Source organism: Cygnus olor, chromosome 2, assembly GCF_009769625.2.
Source record: "Cygnus olor isolate bCygOlo1 chromosome 2, bCygOlo1.pri.v2, whole genome shotgun sequence".
NCBI classification, from domain to species: domain Eukaryota; kingdom Metazoa; phylum Chordata; class Aves; order Anseriformes; family Anatidae; genus Cygnus; species Cygnus olor.
In genome coordinates, this window is record NC_049170.1 from 83,528,430 (window position 1) to 83,550,998 (window position 22,569).

A 22,569-nucleotide genomic window follows, 5' to 3' on the forward strand; every position below is an offset into this window, starting at 1 on the left:
TAAAACTAGCATGTCTAGAAAAGGCATAAAAATATCAGGCAGCTTCCTGGCTTTGTTCTGGGGAAGGCATGGTATATATGTAGGAATGAGTTGCATAAAATTTCTGGCAGAACCTACATACAAGTTATATGAGGACTTTTTGTAAGCTTCAGGAAAAGATGACCAAGAAACACATAATTATTTGTTCTTGTTTAAAGGGCATTTAGTTTGAGAAACATATAAGAACATCTGAATACTTCTCAAACTGATTGTATGTTCTAAGTCATGTGCTACACCCAAAATATTTCCAAGTCTGGCAATGCAAAGTTGAACTAACAAACTAATTTCTCTTTTGCTGTCCATAATTTTGAAATGCTAAATACTTAAAGAAAATCCTATTAACAATATAATCTTTATTTTTTATTCAAGAGAAAGGAAATCATTTTGTATTTTGTAATCATAACAGGAACAAATTCAGCAGAGTATAATTGCCCTTTCCTACTACTAACATTTATCCTCAGATGTATATTAGGGAGAAGAAATGAAATCCATTTTCAATAAAGTTTCCAGATGTACTTCTTTCCTTTACTTTTCTTCTTTAGCCTTTTTGTCGCCAACAAAAAAGTTTTTGTTAAGTAGATTTCTCTTGTTGATATATTGAGCTGGCATGAATCCTTCAGCTATACCTAAAAAGCACTGTTTTTCCACTTGGCTCCCCAGATTGTTTCCTTTCCTTGAGAAGTTCCTTTGAATCCACCAGGCCTTCAGTATGCAGATCAAAAATTCTCTTATACAGCTAATAAGCTAACACACTGCTGGGGATGTGGTGGTGTTATGGACATTACTTGCCTCATTTTGGCTTTTTTTTTCTTGATAGGCTACTCAAGGAATACAGATGGTTATTTTTATAAGGTACAGTGACATACAAGTCAGTATATAACATTGGTAGATCAAGTACTGCAATTGTAGAAATTTAACTTACATTAGTCTAAGGGAATTAGATATACTGTCAGAATTAGTCATTACATCTAACACTCATTTTTCACAGAATCACAGAATGGCTCAGGTGGGAAGGGAGTCCTGGAGACCATCTAGTCCAATCCCCTCAACTCAGAGCTGAGTCAACTAGAGCAGAACTGCTCAGGAAATATTTGGACATTAAATTTCAGGTTTGAGTTGTGTATGTCTTTCCCTAGCTTGGCCAGACATATTTTAAATTTGCTTAAAAAAAGTATGTTTTTGTTGAAGGAAGACTGCCCTGACAATCTGGGCATTTCTGCACAATAACTATGCTTCAGAATTATTCACTGTGCATATAGCTCTGTAGTACAGAGTATTCCTAACTCAGTATGATTAAATTTAAACAGTTTCATATTTGAGTACTCAATTTCTAATACATCAAGAGAACATTTAATAGCAACAGAACTGAAGTTGTTACTGCAGATTTTAATTTTAAAGAGAACTGCATTACAACTTGCTGGAGTAGGGAAATACTGAAACTGGAAAAAGATGTGTCATGTCAAGCATTTTTTACACAAAATTCTACTATAATGAAATTAACACTTAAATTTCTGTCATTAGTTTGTACATAATAGTGCTGAAATTAGGTCATGCTTCAACTGCTGTTATTCATGTTAGTCATACTTCTAATCTAGAAACATCTTGAACTTTCAGGAAAAGTGTACAATTGGTCTGCTTGGTCTTTCTTCACCACATACAATAAAACTTCTGACTTTCAGCTTTGTGCTCAGACCAATAATTCTTTCCCAGATCCTTTGGTTTGGACAGAAGTCAGCAGAGAGATGGAAGAACAATGACTTTAATCAATGTAATATAATGACTTGCCTTCCTACAGGTTCTTGAGCAGAATCCACATATTCTGAACCTCAGTGAATGAAAAACAAACTACATTTCTTCACAAACTGGGTGCCCTAAAAGAGTATGGCTGCTCAGGTCCAAAGACTCAATGGTAGTATTATCATTGTAGTTGGAATGAAGTAGTGAAATAATGTGAGAAGATGATACTTTGCTCACTTAATATGCTTGGTCTGTGCTTCTCTGAAGCATTAAGTTGAGCTCTGCATTTATTTGTGGAATATGTTTTACAAAAAATTGTACTGAATAATTCTGTACTATAGAAGCAGAATGAGATTTATTTCCTAAGATGCTAGTAGGAAATATGCAGCAAAAACAAATGTTACCCAATGTGAATGTTTTCAAAATACCTGCCACTACTAATTGACAATTCCACTGCTTGCTCAGGGAAAATTTTATGAACATCTCAACCTGTTGATTAAAATATCTGGAGGTCTCAGAATGTGACCTCAGGCATCATGTGACTTAGACAGGTAGAAAAATTGACACAGAAGGGGATGGGAATAAATGGTCTGCCACACAGACTGATAAATTAAACTTAGTTCTCATTATCATCAAGAATAATGCACATATGGTATCTAATACTTATTTTGCATATACACTGTTATTTAGTTATAGAACTTCGTGCTCAGTATCTGTTTGAATTACTCAGTATCAGACTTGAGAAAATAATCCTAAAGTCACCACTAAAAAGAAAAAGAAAAGAATCAAAGACAAAAACAAACAAACAAACAAAGCCCACCACCCTGCAAAATCTAATATATGCAACCTAATTTTGTTGATCAGAGCAGGTTTCAAAGGTGTTCCACCTGGTGTTCCTGAAAATGAAGTGTTTGGTTAAATCTGGTAGGCTCATTGTCATAGTTTTTTCAGTTATTAATGTCTTCAGATTCTATAGAAAAAGACAGGATGAATATGAAGTGTTACTGCTGTGTGACAGAAATAGGTATTTCCTATACCACAACATCTTTAAGCAGTACATGTGAAATAAAGTGTTGGAATTGTTCACTTTAAAACAACGCCTTCTTGACAGTTTAACATAAGATATATTTCTTCCATTAAGTGGTGATAACACTTGCCCTGCCTTTGGCAAGTGAACAGGAACTGGGCTGAAGCAATTGCAGGCTTTGTGCACTTGGGCTGCTAGAGAATTCATTTATCTGAAAGGTGGCAAGTACTCAGATCAACAGTGACACTTGCTTCAAAGACTATCACTTGTCAGCTACAGGAAGGGCCCAGAGAGGGTGAGAAAACAAACAAACAAACAAAAACAAACAAACAAACAAACAAAAAAACCCTAAGGAATACAAGAAGCTGAACTGTATTGTTTTATACAGCAGAAAACTCTGACACCAAATCCTTTCAGGCTCTGGTAGTTCTAGGCTACCTCCTTTCAAAGGCTAATTGCAAGATATAGTTCAATTTATTATGAAGACTGAACCAAAATAAAACACAAATTCATGTCAATGTGTGTCTTATGTATATGCGTATATGAACCAAAGAGTTCCCTGTAGCAAAGTATAAGTTTTGTTCTGTGAGATTTAGCTGCAGCCTGAAGAAAATCAAAGATTGGATTAAATTCAGGTATTGTAGGATATAAGGGAAAGTAATGAAGGAACCAAAGTGAGAACCACAAAATCACAGGACTGAGGTTGGAAGGGACCTCTGAAGGTAATTTTGTTCTACACTACTGCTCAGAGTCACCTAGAGCAGGTTGCTTAGGTCTGTGTCCAGTTGGGTTTTGAGTATCTCAGGGGATGGAGACTCTGCTACTTCTCTAGGAAGTCTTAGGTTGGATATTAGGAAGAACTTCTTTGCTGAGAGAAGCTGAAAGGCATTGGAATGGGCTGCCCAGGGAAGTCTTCATGGCCCTTCTTTGGACTCTTTCCAGCTCCACGTTCCTCTTGTACTGGGGAACACAGAACTGGACACACTAGTCTAGCCCCTCTTCATATGACAGATGTTCCAATCTCTTAACCATCTTTGTGGATAATAGTGCATAACTGTGAATAACAGTGCATAACTGTCTGAATGCAAGTTCTAGAATTTGTGATAATATAGAAAAATAAAAAATGCCAATATGTCTTATTTGGTTATATGAAAATAATTTCAAGGATTTAATCCAAATTTTACATAGAATTTTTAGATACTTGTAAAGGTACTAATTTCAAGGTCCCAACTTTTCTTTTGTTCTGACAAGTAAGAAAAGTGGAAGGGAAACTGTCTAATATTGTGGAGTTGTTTGACCTACTTCTTGTTGATTTCAAGAGCTTTTGGAAACTGTATAATCCCTGTAGGCTTTTTCATGAAAAAGATAAGGACTGATATATTTTTCTCCTCAACAGGTAAGTTCAGAAAGAAAATGATATACAGCTTTAAAACACCTGTACATACCATCATCAAAGACTGGGATAAAAACTGGAAAGTGAGAAAGTACTGTAAAATAATTTAGATAGCTGCACAGCGTGCTGCAGAAAAGCTGTTTGGTTTTGCAGCAGTGACTTTAAGAAGTAGTGAGATGTTGTAGAGGGAATGTATATTTATTTTTTTTTTAAGGACATGAGAATTTTCTATTTATACCACCTACATAACATTCTTTAGCCTGTGTTATTTAATAATCACACCTCACTCATGATATCTAGTTACTGATGTCTTCCTAGGAGGACTTAAATCTCATTTTAATATTCCAATGCAGTAGGAGATCAAACGTTGGAATCCTTTACTGATTAATTTCTTAATGATAACCAATATGGTTTCTATGATGAATAAATTCATAAATAATTGGTGATGTGATTGTACTAAACTTTCAGAATGAATTCCACATGAACAGAAACTAAGGGAAAAAAAAAAAAGCCCTACCAAAAACAAAACAACAACAACAAAAAAATCAAAAATGTTTTCATTTCTGAGTTATCTTTTCAAATATTCAGATATTAGATGTTAAGACATAAAATTTGTGGTGGCAAGTCCTTTATATCTCTACTCTGTCTGGCTAGAATGGAGTTAATTTTCATCATAGGAGACTATATGGTACTGTGTTTTGTATCTGTGACTAAAACAATACTGATAATACACCAATATTTTCAGTATTGCTGAACAGTACTTGCTTATAGACAAGAGGTAGAAGAGACAAATAGTTGGTCACAGAGTAAGAATGTTTAAAGGATTATGATCCATAGGAACAATGTCATAGAATGATGAAACATCAATTTCGGATAGCAACAAAGGTAAAATCAAAATAGAGTAATGGTTCATCATAAAGGAGATGAAAACTTTGCATTTGGGAGATCACCCCTAGTCTCCACACCCCATCAAAGGAAATTGAGATGATATTGTTGCAGACAAGAATGAAGGGCTGGGAGGGGAAAATTAATCCAGTTCAGCAGATATTCAGGAGACCTGGATAAGGGAAGTGCCAGAGTGATCCTGCCAGAACTCAAAAGCTAAACATCTCTGCAAATTCTCAAATCCATACTGTGAAAAGGTTATGAAATTTTGATTCAGTCCTTCCAAAAAGAAAGTACACCATTCTTAATGTAGGTTTTCTTGTTTTAATGAGTTAAAACTTTTATTTACCTATTACCAATCTCATCATATATTCGCACGTTGTTTCATGTACACATTACTGATATGGGTATACATACTTCTGAGGAATCAGAACCAGAGGACATTTCCTTTTCATTGCTCACAGAGCTTCTCATGCCACACTAAGGTGTAGAACATCTCAAGCAGGTTGTGTGCAGGACCTTGTAATTTTTCTCAGCTACTCAGTTGAGCTTACGTACATCGCTGAAAAATAATAGCATTCTGCTGTTACTTCATCTCTGTTTCAGCAGTTGTATACTGAAGTGACCTTTCACAGTGTATAACATGAACAGCTGAATTCCATTTTAGGCACCTGCGTGACTTTACTGCCTTGGAGGGAGCTTTTCTGATAGTTTTTCATCTACTGTTTTGTGGTTTAGCTGTTGTTATCTAACCTAGAATAGGAAGCTTAAAAGCTGCTTGAAAGGACAATGGAAACAATAAAAACTTCAGGAGCCTGTGACAAGTGTTACAGAATTTAAGTTTGTAAGTGCGATAGAAAGATAAAAATTAATTTCTTGTATAGTTATAATTGTTGTGTTGCACCCAGTACACTTAGTCTTCAGTCCCCTGTATCGTGTGTAAATTGCCCAGCTATTCTTCGGATAGATGAAACAATGGACTGTCTTTGAACAAGGGGACTGACAAAAATTCTAACTGGTTTCATAGAAAAGCATTTGCTAACAGTTGCAGGCGTTATACAGGTTGACATTTCAAACAACCACAGAGTTTACATCAGGCATCTCCTGCTATGCCCCAGTTTTGTTTGCTTCAATCTGTTGATCAACATCCAGGATTGACAATCTGACCACCCCTGGAGACACCTGCAGGAGAATTGACAAAGTAGTGTATAAGGAAGATATCTATATGGAATAATTATATAGGGCCACATCTTTTGCACAAGTTAAGACATATTTTATACGCAATTTAAGATGAATGGATCTAATAGTGATAGATGGTGCATGAGCTGGCATGGTCCCAAAGGACCATGGGACAGCTGGTTATTAAAATTCAGAAGAATGGTTGTTCAGGGGAATTTTATCTTATCCACCTGAAAATGCTGTTGCCAGGACACTTGCAAAGGAGACTTCATTTGTTCATTTGTCATCTAGATAGTAACTAATCTTCTTATTAGAGAGATTTGATAACCTGTCTTGGTTTCATCAGGGATGGAGTTAATTTTCCTCCTAGTAGCTGGTATGGTGCTGTGTTTTGGATTTAGAATGAGAATAATGCTGATAAAACACCAATGTTTTAGTCAAGGACTTTTCAGCTTCTTAAACAGCCCTACCAGTGAGGAAGCTGTGGATGCATAAGAAGCTGGGAAGGGACAGAACCAGGACAGCTTTCCAGACTGGCCAAAGGGGTGTCCCATAATGTATGGTGTCATGCTGAACAAGAGAACTGGGAGGGCTGGTTGGGGGCAGGGTGCCACTGCTTGGGGTCCAGATGGGCATCAATCAGCGGGTGATGATCAGTTAATTGCATTGTGCATCGCTTGTTTTGTATATTCCTTCATCACAGTTATTTAGTATTTTATGGCACTTGAATTTTATTCCTAAGCGTATCTTCACGGGATTACTATTGAATCCTTTTGTAACTGTTATCCTACTCATGTCTGTAACTTTATACATCCATCTGGTAGAGCAATAAGATGAAGAGAGAAATATCCTCTCTAGACAATTCTATGTCTTGAGGATCTTGCCATGAAGTCAAAACGATGTCATCTTTATCATAGTGACAGTCACATTCCTCATTTCATGACTACTGAATTCTTGATCTGTCTCTTTCAGTACAGTCTCCTTCCATCTAACTGATTTTCCTGAACTGCAGCTGAATTAACAGTTTGCTATGTTTTTTCTGTGAAGGGACATAAGGCAGGGACATAAGGGACATTTATGCTACCCTCTGGAGACGCTTTCAAGATTTTTTTCTGGTTGTCTTTTCTTTCTTTTAGACAAGATTTTCATATCTTCATGAAAACTTGTGCTTCCTTGCAATGACATTCTTACAAAGTATTTTTGACAAGATGAGGAAAAACTTAACATGATGAGAGATGGAAACAATGTTGTTATAGTAAACATGTAATTAATCTTTAATTATTCCTTTATAATAAAATTGTTCTATCTACCCTCTCTGGAAACATTTTCATGTTAATGCATTAAAAAATATAATAATAATAGTTACCTGTTCCCCTACTTCTTCAGTTCTCCCATATGTGACCAAAACAGAGCACCGTTACTAAACCATAACTATGGGGTCAGCATTGTCTTGATAGGGTGTTTCAGAAATGCAATTAACTCTCTATAGACTCACTTTGATTAGAGGTTAATAAAAAATACAGATACTTTTTGCTCTGTAATATTTCAGTGTTTCATTTGATGGAATGGACACTACTGAAGTAGTCCTTCCAAACAATATAAAAAAGATTGGTAAGTCTATTTACTTGCATGAGTCAAGTTTGTCTAAATGCCTTGCATTGTACTATCTGATTCTATAATTCTATATCTTTATATCCTGCAGTGGGTTATCTGCCCAAACTCAAAAATTTCAGATTCTCTGCTTAGCATTAGATCTGTTTTCGGCCCTGTCATCACACTACAGATCTGTGGGAGCTGTGGGGGTAAAATGGGCACCAACTTTAGTATCTCCGGAAGTCTGTTGACAGTTGTCCTCTCAGATCTAGAACTTCAATGGAAACTGTTCTGTGTTTCCATAACTCCCTCATCCAGAAAAATGAAGATGTGTTAATTTCTTTCAGTCTCACAGAAGAGTAGTAGAAAGCCTCAAGCTGTTAAGGTCATATATATGCATTCACATACACACACAAGCATGCACACATATATATGCATGCATATATAATAGCTAACTATGTAATAGATTCATATATAACTATAAATATGGCTATAAGATAAGAATGTATAAAGAATATAACAAATTTAACTATAACTTTGTTTATATTTATAATTAGACTAATATATTTCTATTTGCTTAGACATAAAAAAGTATATACACGCATTTATATCTAGAAAAGTGAGTGTCCTCATGCATTTTGACTACTGATATAAACTATCTCTTTTCCTGCTTAACAGAGTTGATGAAAAGGAGCTACATTCTTGTCCAGTAACATTTTATAATGTTGGAAAAAGGTGTTTCTCAAAATTTGCAGCACATTCTCCCATTCCACTTCCTTTCTTTTTCTTGATTTTTCCTTTTGTCCACTGCATAATTTAACATTGTCTGTTCAATATTGGAAAAGTTGTGAAAGGTAATATTTTGGATATGAAAAATACAGGGAAAAAAAGCTGAAAAGTTACGTTCTACCATAGATGTCAGTAACTGTGGACCACAACATCACCTAGAAACTGAAAATGTAAAGTTATCTTAAAATTAAAAATAAAACTTAAGAATAGACTTCAGTATCTTACACCCTGAACCTGGAAATAATTCTGCTTTCCAGCTCTAGTTTTAGCCCTTGTATTTTGATAATCAACTTTGGACACTTTTTTGCCTCCAGATATTTTCTGTGCTGTTTGAATTACAAAACATTTTTTTTTTCCCACTTTCACTAAAATTGCTGAATAAGCAGCTGCTTCAGTGATACTAAATAAAGATCACTACAGCCATACAGCTTATAGACAACCTTAAATTTTTAACAGTAAAGTCTCTCTCTCTCTATTTATTTATTTATTTTTAGTTTGAAAGCTAAAACTGCATCCATAGTATTCCAATGTGCTAGAAGTCTATTAGAAAATGCCAAATATTAATTGCTTTCAGTGATTTTCTTAGAAGGTTGTTTGTTTCCCTCTTGGGGAAAAAAAAATAATAAAAAAAAAGGTGTGTCATTGATTGCATAACATAAAAAGAAAAATAAGCTATTTCTAACACAACTATTTCACATCAGTAGATGATAATGGTAATAGCCTAAGGAATATTTCCCAACCTTCTCTATTTGATGTGATCTGAAAATACCATCTTAAAAAATCCAACCAATCCAATGTTGAAGGAAAATCAGTTCCAACAACTTTTTTCCTTTGTTACCCTTCTACCAAGAGTACTGACAATTGACAAATCAATCAAACAGTGCAGATTTATTGTGATGTTTTCTATGAATACTACCCCAGCCTCAGCTGTTTAAAACACAAGGAATTCTTGTGCCAGAGAAAAGCATTATAATTACTAACCCTCTGAGAAGTTCTCTTCCATCAGCTTGTCTCCTTTAACATCCACAGATTTTTTGGCAAGACATTCCATAGCTGAATTTTATACTGTATGGTAAAGGCACCTAATCCTACTAGCTTTGCATCTCCTATCACAAGGTGAAAAATTGACCTTAGCTCATCTCTAAGATACCTATGAACAAGTAGATTTCTGTATTATCTCCTCAGTCATCTCTTTTCCAGGCTGAATGGTCCCAGTTCATTTTGTTGTTCTTAATATAGAATCCATTTCATATACTTGATATTTCTCATAGATCTTTTCCTAATATCTACTAGTTCTACTGTATCCTTTCTAAGTTATCAACTAGAACCATGCACAAAATTCAGACACTGGCATTGCAAGGACTTGTGCAATGCCAGAATGTTGTCTTTGTTGTTGTTGTTGTTGTTGTTGTTGTTGTTGTTGTTGTTGTTAGAGGTATCTTTCTTGTTAACTACTGTTTGTTAGTTGTGTGCAGACTTTTTTTTTATACAAATAACCCCATAACCTCATAACCCCAGTTCTGTTTGAGTTGTTATGGTCAGTTCAGAATCCATCTGTGGCACATATTTAAAATTTTATCAGTCACTGAGTAAAATCGATATGTCATAGTAGCTAGGGATGCAAATCACTGCTTGTATTAGATTTTTCATTTTTAGCATTTGTAAATAGTCTTTTCAGGCTTCAGTTTCAGTGGCCTAAGTGACTGCTATTTATACTCATTTAGTAGAACTGACTTAGCTTTTACTTTATGGGTAGAATATGATACCTAAAAGTTAAAATAAGATACCTAAAAGTTATCAAAGGCTTATATATCTTAAGAGAGATAATACATAGTTCATACATTCACCATGTTTGGTATTCCTACTTTATTTATTATTTTCTCTATGAGCTGAGGCAACAGCTGCAGAGAAAAATATTGATATATTCTTATTTAAGTATTCATATAAAGCATATTTATAACAGTTGAAATCCAAACCAAGTCTGCAAAGGAAGCTTCAGGAGTTAAAGAAAATGTTACTAAGTTTTGAGTGAATATATGATGAAGTGTAAGTGCTGCTCAGTCTTGTTTTTATTGTTAGAAAAATAGGGTTCTCTCTCCCACCTCTATTTCATATACTGAAATTTCAAGTCAAATTAACTGGCTGCGCACATCTAGGCTTTCAATAATGTCAGTCACAAATTTATTAACAAAATCTTTTCAGTATAAAGATGAATTTAGAAGAATCTTCTTAGATTCTCAGAACCTTCTTAGAATCTTCTAAAAATTTTCTTAGATCCAGGCAGGAAAGAGAATTAAATTATCTCTGAAAAAAAATGCATTTTTATTTGAAAATATAATGCCTGATAATTGTAATGTCTGTAATTTAACCAAAGCCAAAAACATATGGAAAATATTCCATTCTGTGTTTACACAGCTTATCTTTCTTATTGCTTATTTCCATGCCTCTTTATTACCTATGTCCATCCTAGATTTTTTTTCCTTCCACACTGACATGATAGCATGCTTGTTATTCTGTTTATCAATTTAGTTTGGATAACCCCCATATCTAAGCATACAAACGTATGAGAGTTCTTATTTTAAAAAGTCAGGAGAGTTAGTATGTGTTTTTACCTGAAAAAATTAATATTAAGAACCTGAAATTAATTCTATTATTCTGGTAACAGTTTGGCTTTCAGAGAACTAGCTTTCTGGCTAGTGTTTCCAACCTTTACCTAATTCATCTTCAATAAGGGGAATTCATTACTAAAATTAGTGGCTAAGCATGTCAAAATCTGACCTTGTGTAATTATCACTTCTGTCTTCCATATTCATACTGAATGTAATTAATTCTTTATATGGCTTTATCTTAATCAGTAATACGCTTTCTACTTACAGCAAGTAACACGAAGAGTAAATACAGTATGATCAGGACAAAACATCTAGATTAATGACACTCATCAATTATTTGGGTGGTACAAGTCTGACATTTTTATTTTAGTGTAGTGAAAAAGTTGACATTGTGCTTTCAGAATGAACAAAATGTATTTTTAAAAACATGTTGGAAGTAGCTTTCAAAAATAGCCTTTTAAAAAGTAGCTTAAGTCCATATAGCTATTGACATTCGCAGTAGTAAAGACAGGAGGACAGGAAGACAGGAGAAAGAAAATTCAGCAGAATCCTTTTCTTTGACTGATAAACAGTGATGGTCTGATTTATTGACCTTATTCTTTATCTCAGTTGGAGAGACAATGGAGTGACTGAAATATATATTATCAAGGTCATCTGTTGTTCCTGTTCTAGGAATAACTGTTTCTTGAGTATTACTTGACAAAGTGATAGCATCTCTCTCCTCCCCAGAAGTAGATGAAAATAAATAAATAAATAATCTGTATTGCTTGTCCATCCAAGAGGGAACCTAATTGAATAGTACTGTAACAAAAATATCCTCAAAAAAAAAAAAAAAAAAAAAGACTTTACTGACTTATGTTACTTAGTTACAGGGTTCATATTTCCTAGCATCTAGAGTAGCTAAAGAGCATCTCTTTTAAACAAGTTATATCAGATCTCTCTATTGCTCTCTCTCTCTCTCACGCATAGACATACACACACATAGAAAAGTCTTGGAACTAAATTACTGTATTTAAGGGTTAGAAGCCTGTTGTATTGGATTCACTGTGTTATTCGTAGCTGATTTTATTATACAACTGCAAGAAATATTTGTTTTTATTTCCCCATTCTGAAAAGTCTAAAATTGTGGGGAGCTGGGAGTTGGCCTCTTCTCTCAGATAACTAGTGATTGGACTAGAGCGAATGGCCTCAAGTTGTTCCAGGGGAGGTTTAGGTTAGAAATTAGGAGACATTTCTTCTCAGAAGGAGTAATCAGGCATTGGAACGGGTTGCCCAGGGAAGTGGTGGTGTCACTGTCCCTACGGGTATTCAAGGAAAGGTTGGATCTGGAGCTTAGGGACATGGTTTAGTGTGTGACATTGGTAGTAGGGTGATGGTTGCACCAGATGATCTTGAGGGTCTCTTCCAACCTTAATGATTCTATGATTCTACGTGTTAGGGGATCATTGGTTACTTTTTGACTTGGTCACTTCTATAAACATATTTGTATACTTTCTCACTCCAACTCTCTTCCCCCCCCACACTTCTAGCTTCTTTAGATACAAACTGTTTTAGATAAATAAAACTATTTTGAATTATTCTGGGAAAGTTACTCTTGTAATGGAGAAATCTGTGGATAAAAAGATGACTTTTCTTCTACCATGTGACTCATAGATAAATTCAGAAAGTGATCCATGTTGTTAAGCTTGCCCAAAATTGAAACAATAAATAAAACTTAAATTAAACAGCATGGATTTATTACATCTTTCTATATTTACAATTTCATGTCAACTAGCACTATAGAACAATTCTGGGGTTATAGACTTTTTTTTTTTTTTTCCTACAAAATTGTTCTCGTTTGATAAAGCATAGTACACATAGTACATAGTACACAATATAGGTCAGCACATGTGATACAGCTGGAGACTGTATTTTTCAAATACAACTGTGCATCACTCTAATGAAGCAAAGTGCTACATGCTCTTGCTTCCAGTATGTCTCAAAGTACTTTTATATCCTAAGTGTTTGTAAGGTATTATAAAATTGATGTTTCACCCCACTATGCTAGATATTATTCTGTGGTACCATCACTTCAGAATTGCATATTTCCTCACCACAGGATAAATCAGTGGTGATGTTTTTAAATTAAAGACACACAGACAAAACAATGTAGAAAAATAAGGTAAAAACTATCAGTTCCTCAAGTTAAGTCCCTGAAGTTAGCAATATGGAAAAAAAAAAGTCACGAAATATTCTGTCACTGACATGACAAGTTCATGGAAAATAGACATAAAAAAGAAGCACATGATATGAGCTACACTGTTAAAAAAAAATATAGTTACATTTCTAAGTGGCTCTCTCTCAAACTAGAAAAGTATCTCTTTAAAGCAATCTATTACTGCATTTTATTTTATTTTTCTCAAATGAGCATGCCTATTTACAATTTGACATAAATTGTTAGGGGTGACACTTGACAAACTTGAAATGCAACTTGCTGGTGACTTTTCATTTAACAGGCAGTATCACAGAGCTATGGCAAATGGAAATAACAGGTTCTTGTTATTTTTAGTTTAAAAACAATGCTATTGTTCACCTTCATAATATTCATTTTAAAGCTACATTCTGTCATGCTATATGTGTGACAGGATTAATGAAAGAGACAAAATGATCCATAGAAACTTGAGGAATTTGAAAAAGTAGTTTGTAAAGCAGACTATACTGGACTTCTTTAACATAACTCATGTATTTATTGGAGTTAAATAATAGGAACTTAAAGTCTGCTTTTGGTGGATGAAGGGATCTGTAGGTGATATATAAGAATATAGACTATAGGTATCTTGGCAACAGAACCTGTAATTCTAATCACTAGTATCACTTTCAATAGTCTTTTGCTCACTTAAGACAGAAGGAAACAATTTGTAAGCAAACTTTGATACACAAATGCTAAGTGAAGAACATCAGGAAGGGCCAAATTCAGCACCTTAACAGGTCAGAGTCTTCCTCAGCTCCATCTTTCAATCTTGACTATCATTTACATGACAGACATTAGCATTGCCACCTAAGGTCTTGAGGTCCTTCAGCTCTTTTGGCTCCAGATAGGTATCCTCTGCATATCTTGCATAAATTTTTTGGATACTTTTGGAAACTCAGCTTCTCTTCTTACTTGGCATTAATATCCAAAAATGTTATAAATGATCATTAGAAGAGAATCTGAGTTTCTTCCTGATGCTTCTGGGCTGATGAGCAAGTGGTGGAAAGAGATAGAGAAATAATATATTTATTTACATGTTAATGCATGAATTCCACTCCTTTGGTGAGTTAATACTTGAAGGCTTTTGTTTATTTCTTTTTAAATTAAGCAAAATACAAGGTCAAATACTCTTCTTTTATTGCCATATAACAAGTTCAGTCTTGATTTATTGAAGTGTTCTCCTTTTTCTGCTTCTTATTGTAGTGTAATAAAGGTGAGCATAAACAACCTGCTCATATCCATTTGAGTAGTTCTTCAAAGCTTCTGCACTCTTTTCTCCACTAAAAATGAATATAGAACTGCTACATTTTTTCCAGTTAATTATATAGTACCTTTTATTACCATTTAGCTTTTAACCTGCCTTATGCCTAAAGTATAAGCTTAATGCAATGAAATGAAGTTGAATTTGTTATTTGTTATTGAATTTGCTAGTATTATCACACTTCTGCCCAATTTGTTTTGGTGCTTTTTTTCTCCGTTAAGTGTACTGCTATGTCTTCTTAGTTTTGCTAATGTCCACTCCCAAAACTCACTTCACATAGTCTCCTGGAAATTTCAGAATCTAAATATTTAGTTTTAGTAGGTTTGTTATCTTATTATAACTTGACCAAGCAGGTATGAATTAATCTTATAACAGGGCACTTCACCTTCTTGGCCAGATAATGAATTCTGTAGTTAAAATAAAATCTGATACCACAATAAATAGCAGTATATTTCATTTACTTCTTCCCTTCTCACAGATCAACTTGCAAGTACAACACAATGATTCAAACTTAAATATTTCTTCTGTTCTCATCTCACATCAGATTGTGAGTCTTTACCCTCTTGAAACAAATGGAACTACATAAAACTGCACTGAACTTCCCCTGGTGTAGCTTTTTGCAGTTCCTTCACACCATATGAATGGTTACCAGGGTCCTTCCTCTCCACTTCCTCTTCTCAGGAAGCTGTAGAAAGCAATATGGTTGCCTCTCAGACTTCTTTTCTCCAGACTAGACAAACCAAGTGTCCTCAGCCTCTCCTCACAGGACTTGCCTTCCAACCATTTTATGAACTTTGTTGCTTTCCGCTGGACACTTTCAGGTATATTAATAGTTTTTTATGTTGTGGAGCCTAGACAGAATATTGCACACAATATTCAAGGTGACGCTACACCAGTGCTAAATATAGTTGGAGAATCACCTCTTTCGACCAGCTGGCTATGGTTTGCTTCTACCAAGAAGAGGCTGTGTTTCCTTCCTCCCCAGTCACACAGACCCATCAACACTTTTCATGTTCTGACCAATTAACAGACACTTTGATGAGCAAATTTCTTTCCTCCTTCCCCTTTGATAACAGTAATCAGCAGAGCATTGCTTATTTGGAAGAAATCACAGAAAAAAAAAAAAAAAGAAAAAAAAGAATGAATGAGGTTGGAAGGAAACTCTGGAGATCACCTCATCCAACCCACCCTGTTCAAAGCAACATTAACTACAGGTGATTGCTCAGGGCAATGTCCAGCTGGGTTTTACCCAATGTCTCCAAGGATGGAGACTTTTCTGTTTCCTGAGAAGCTTATTACACCATTTGACAACCCATACAGTAATAAAACTAAAGTTTTTTACAATATTGAAAGAAACCTATAATGATATACTTTCAGTATTCTTCACCTTCAAGGTTCAAAAAAATCTTGTTTTTGTCCAAAATGGCATATTGTAGGAATACGGAAATCTTACATCACATAAAAATAAATATACTTTTATTAAAATTATAAACATGGTTATATATATATGTGTATATATTATATGGATTATATATGGATTATAGTTAAATATTCTATGGATTCAATTTTAACTGAAACTTGAAATCTTAATTAATTTTCTTTTCCTCTCTGTGTAATAAAATATCATTTCTCCCCTTTTGCAGGTCTAATTTTTTGGCTAATTTGAAAAGAATCATAAGAAAGAACCTCAAGATAGGTTGGTTTTAATTTGATTTTAAATTTGCCATATTCATGCTAGAATTTTCTATTTGAAAGTATTTAATATGACTCAAGATAACTGCTAGTATTTTTTTTTTCTAGATATGACCCTATTAGGCTTTATCTAAAAATGTTTGTGGCCAGTACAAACAGATACGTACGTGTTAAGATTACTGGCACATGAAGACATAATCGGCACAAAAAGATTGGATAGGAATTTCATTAGAGATGCAGTCCCACTGAAATTGGTTTATATTATCCATCAGGTCTACCAGTGTTACCATAATAGGATGACAAATAAGAGCATGCTTTGTTTTTAGATGGCTTAACAAATAGCTTAGTGCTACTGGAAATCTTGTTGCTTAGTGCTCTGATTTATTATTAATTATTATTATTATTATTATTATCATCATCATCATCATCATCATCATCATCATCATCATCATTATCACTATCATTATCATTATTACTGTAGATGCTCTGATCCATCTTTATTCTAAAACAGTTGGAAAAGTAGGGAGAGGGTTTTCCTTCTCTATCTGAAAATATACCAAACCTGGTATATTTTCCATTATCATAAAAGGAACAGAACTTTATGCAAATTTGATGTAAAGAAGTCATCTCAGCACTTCTGAATTGATGATGATGTATGGTTTTATTTGTTTGTTTTTTTGTTCAATCAAAAGACTCATGAAAGCCTTTTCATATCCAGGAGGAGTGGGAGTGAACAGAGTGATATGTAACTTCAGTGGTAATGCTAGAGTTAAAGAGTAGGTAGAGTTAAATGGTAGTTATCCTCTGTCAAAATCACTGTGTATTTAGTCAAAAACCAGGAGATCACTCTGGTGGCATTGTTGCTTGATAATATAACTATAGAAATACCAGTCTGAAATGTCTTTTTGCCTGAAACTCCTTGCAAAATAAGAATTGATATCTCATAAGACTTAGCATTCATTGACTGTGTTAAAATCCAATTTAAAATCCAAAGTTCCAGATGACGTAGTCTCACAGAATCCATTCTAAGTTGACTAAATTATCTTGGGTGGTGGTGGTGTATATTTTGATTTGTTGTCTTCTTTTTTTTTTATGTTCCCATGTTAAATTGACTTGCATTATATGTACTATACAGCTCCACTTTATATTAATATGCACTATATAACTCCACACTGTATTTTTTTGGGGTAGAGTTATAAATATTTAATAGGGAAGACATTTCAATGTGATGAACTTCTTTTAAATATCTGTGTATTTAAAGTAGTGAAGACTACTATGACTATGTGAACTGCCTGTCTTTTAGAACACAAATTACACCTCTGACATATAGCTTGTAAATGGATGACTTCACATGCAAACTCCAGTTTAAAAATGGTAATGTTGCAAGCAGTCATCACTCTATTTCCAGTTCTACTTTCTGAATCAAAAAGCCTTCTGATAGTTATCATTGAAACTACACAGAATACTTCTCCAAATAAAAAGCTTACTTGTTGTTGTTGGCAGTGGTGGTGGTGGAGTTTTTTAACCAAGTTTATTTCCAGGGCCAAGTAAAATAGTAATTTTCCTAGACTGAGAGAAATAGACTGCTCTTTTGAGTCATTTAAACCAGACACTGAACTTAAATAAGCCTTGAATTTGGCAAAGTAAACAAATCTGAAAAAAAAAATAAATCTATTTCTCTAACATTTCTAAACATTGTGCTAAATCATTTATCGCACACCAAGCCAATGCAGATCACAATGAGTTGCACTCTGTAATGAATGGCTTTTCTATTCCTGGCATCTCCTTTACTGAGTGGTTTTGCTCAGGAGGCAAATCTGTTAAGCACTGAAGTAAAAATATTTTCTCATGATACTGTCATGGTGTCTCTATGGAGACAGTCAGCAGCAGCTTTGTCTTCTTCATACATTTTGAAAGGCTGAGGGAGAAAAGAAAATGCTGCACCTGAGTAAAATAGCCATTAGATGCTACACATAAATATGACTTTTTATGCCTTTATACTTTATTATAAAACAAATAAACTAATGCTTTTGAATCAAATACTAAAAAATAGTTTAGCTAATAAACTGAATAGAGAAGTTAGATCTGAAAAATGTTTCTGCTATATAGTTTTAGACTTTTAACAAAATATTATAATAGAACGATAATAAAACCCAGAACTTTACTTGATCAATAGTAAATTGGCAAACACAATGATGTGTTTAATGGCACTTAATGACGCTTTGTACACCAGAATCATGTTAAAGGGGAGGTGAATGAGTTTCTAATGTTAATATGTGATAATAAAATTCCCAGTATGATTTCAAGTACTTATATCCAAGGATTCTCGTTTCTTAGAGCTCTATCTATATTTACGTGTTTGCTTCTGAAAACTTTACCTTATTTTTAATATACATGTTTGCAGAAATTAATTAAAACCTACAGTCTCATTGTACCTGTATGCTTTTAAGGGATATTCCAGCTTCAGGCGTGGAAACCAAAAACATTTTTGCTGTAGAAAACAAAGCAAATGGAAATGGTATAAGATCAGAGCTTTTTAACAAAAGTGCATCCTTGAAGTTAACCACATAACTTTAGGAGTGCAGAGGTTACCTGAACTCACTATTGAATGAGTCAAGGTAACTTCATTGACAATTGTCAAGATGTAATACTTGCCCTTTTGCCTTTATTGTTAGTTTATGAGTTCCAACAGACCTCTTAATTAACTGCTTTCTCAGCTTACAGATTCAGCATTCACAGTCAAAAATAAATTTAGATTAAAACCACCTTTGCAAGACACACGACATGCATAAGATCTGTAGAGTGAGGTACCCATAGAACAGAACATGATATTACCTAAATGTAGTCAACATATCTCAGGACCATTTCCTTGGCAATGAAATAAAATGAAGGCTTTGATAAGTATGTGCCATGAAACTGAGCATTCACGTGTGTTTATTTATGCACACATGTACATAGACACACACATTGCATGTTCAGATGAAAAGACTTGCTTAAATTTGGTTCCTTTACACACTTCTATCTGTGTTTGGAAATGTTACTGTTATCAATATTATATTTGTACAAATAATTATGTCACAGAATAGAAACATGCGTAAACAACATACCCAGCAGCATGTAGGAAACGACAGAACTCACCCCATCTGGGATCCACTGAGGTGGCCAATCTGACTGTAACTATCTGAATAGTTCAGGTTTTGTTCCCATGCTGTATTAATGTTACTTGGTATGACAGTGACTTCTGTTGATGCAGAGGTTGCTGATATATATGAACTTGAGGTTATGGAAGGAAAAAGGTCATCTTTTTTTCTTGGTCCAGAGACGTTTTCTGTGCGTTTCAAGGTTGTGTGGGTGGGTCAGCCCTGTCATACATCCAGCGAGGTAATGGGCCATTTATAGAACTGATTCAGTCTGTTCTATATGAAAACACTATCTTGACACACCCTTGATAAAGAAAGAGCATCGGTCTGAGGATACAGTTCCATAAACTACAGACACGTAATCTAATCGTTCACTGCTCCTTAAGAAGCTGTTTCAGATAGTCTTTCTCTATCAATAGCCTTGTATTCTTGCTATATTCTGTGCCAGCTTCTTCATTTATTAGACAGTTTCATAACTGCTTTAATATATTTTTATATAGGGGAAAAATTGGGACCATTTTCTTTTTAGATATCATTAAAGAAGCTTACAGAAGGGTCAAATTAGTGCAGAATAAGGTTCAAGGTGAGGGGGAGGAGAAAGAAGTGAGAGAAAGACTTATTCATTTTGACATCTATGAGCTATATTAGGCTGACTCAACTTTCCATAAAAAAATGGAAAAAAAAAAAAAAAAAAGAGAAAGAGAGAAAAGAATGAAAAAAAAAAAAAAACCACAACATGCTGTATTTGCTGTGTGACTTGGGTATAGTGTGGATTGCTTCAATCATTCCAATATAATTCCAGTATGAATGGAAATATAGCTGAATATTTGACTTTGATGTGTAATACCCAAAGGTGCTGCAGAAAAATAGCTTAGTATTTATGAGAAAGATCACAGGTGCAAATGTATTGTCCTTCAATTTTACTGTCAACTTGTGCAGGTAAGACAGCAAAACAGATTTCAGTGCATTAATACCTGTAAATAAGAAATCATGGTGCTAAGAAGAGAAAGGTGAATCAGTGAAGAGCAGAATACTGTAAGCTTAAAAGCTAGATATCTCACGGCATGGACACGGTTATGAATCTGGAAAGAGATGATATCGGACATCAAAAAAATCAGAATAACAGCAGAAAGAAAGCAAAACAACATCCAAAAATAAATAAATAAAGAAAAAATCCCAGAATATACAGCCTCCAGTCACAGTCCTAGCTACTACAGGAGTTACTCCCTGTTGAGAAGAAAGAACTGCATAAATAAAGAGTGAACCAAAAATGAATAAAACATATAGTAGCCCCATTTTCTCTGCTGGTAAAGGGGAAGACATGGAAAGCAACAGCAAAAATGTTTTGATGCTCACAATGCCTCAGCTGGCGGGAGTTAAATGTATAAAACTGTAAAAAGTAGCAGTGGAAGCTACTGGGAAAACTGCACAAGCGAGACCAAGATTGCCACTGCCCTTTGAATATGCAAGAAAATCTGAAGCTAGTGTAAATATCTGGGCTGGTATGAATGAGGGAGCTTCATGACACCAAGTTACATGCGTGTGTCGATCTGCTCGAGGGTAGGAAGGCTCTGCAGGAGGATCTGGATAGGCTGGACCAATGGGCTGAGGCCAGCTGTATGAAGTTCAACAAGGCCAAGTGCAGGGTCCTGCACCTGGGGCACAACAACCCCAAGCAGCGCTACAGGCTGGGAGATGAGTGTTTAGAAAGCTGAGTGGCAGGGAAGGACCTGGGAGTATTGGTTGATAGTCGGCTGAATATGACCCACCAGTGTGCTCAGGTGGCCAAGAAGGCCAACAGCATCCTGGCTTGTATAAGAAACAGTGTGGTCAGCAGGTCTAGGGAGGTGATTGTCCCCCTGTACTCAGCTCTGGTGAGGCCGCACCTCAAGTACTGTGTTCAGTTTTGGGCCCCTCGCTACAAGAAGGACATGGAGGTGCTCAGGCGAGTCCAGAGAAGGGCAACGAAGCTGGTGAGGGATCTGGAGAAGAAGTCTTATGAGGAGAGGCTGAGGGAGCTGGGATTGTTCAGTCTGGAGAAGAGGAGGCTCAGGGGCGACCTTATCACACTCTATAAATTCCTTAAAGGAGACTGTAGCGAGGTGGGGGTTGGTCTATTCTCCCACGTGCCTGGTGACAGGAAGAGGGGGAATGGGCTAAAGTTGCGCCAGGGGAGGTTTAGGTTGGATATTAGGAAAAACTTCTTTACTGAAAGGGTTGTTAGGCATTGGAATAGGCTGCCCAGGGAAGTGGTTGAGTCATCATCCCTGGAGGCCTTTAAAAGACATTTAGATTTAGAGCTTAGTGATATGGTTTAGTGGAGGACTTGTTAGTGTTAGGTCAGAGGTTGGACTATGTGATATTGGAGGTCTCTTCCAACCTAGCTGATTCTGTGATGCTATGTGCATGGGGACAATAGAAATTATTGCATAAGTCAAAGTCTCCATATGTGCATTGAAGATGCTCATTTAAGTTTGGACTAATTAAATGCTATCCAGAATGGATGACTGTTTTGTTAATATTATTCTAAAAGTGTATTTACTGTGGAAATAGCTGTCAGAACAGAAAATTTAGTCTGTGTTCATGTGAGAGCTGTACTGGTCTTTCACCCTGATTTTTGTACTTCCTTTTTCAATGTTCAGCTATTATATTTGTTTGAGGTCATCTGTTTTAAGAACATCTTAAAGTGGCTCATACCTGTTCTATTCAAGTGAGTAGAAAATAGATTGCTATTGAAAGATGGTATGGGGTAGGTAGGGTTGCAATTAGAAGCAGAGACAAATTTTGAAACACTGGGTTAAATGGTCTCCATGCTTCTTAGAGGTCATAATCTGCCACATTCACTCATTTTGGTTTTTGCTTGCTTTGTGAATGGTCTCATTAGATTAATTTAATCTTCACGCAGAGTAACTTACTAGCTGCTATGAATAAGCATAATGAAATCTACCCCTGGGGGAATGAGTGACATAAACTGGTTCTATCCATAGAATGTTAG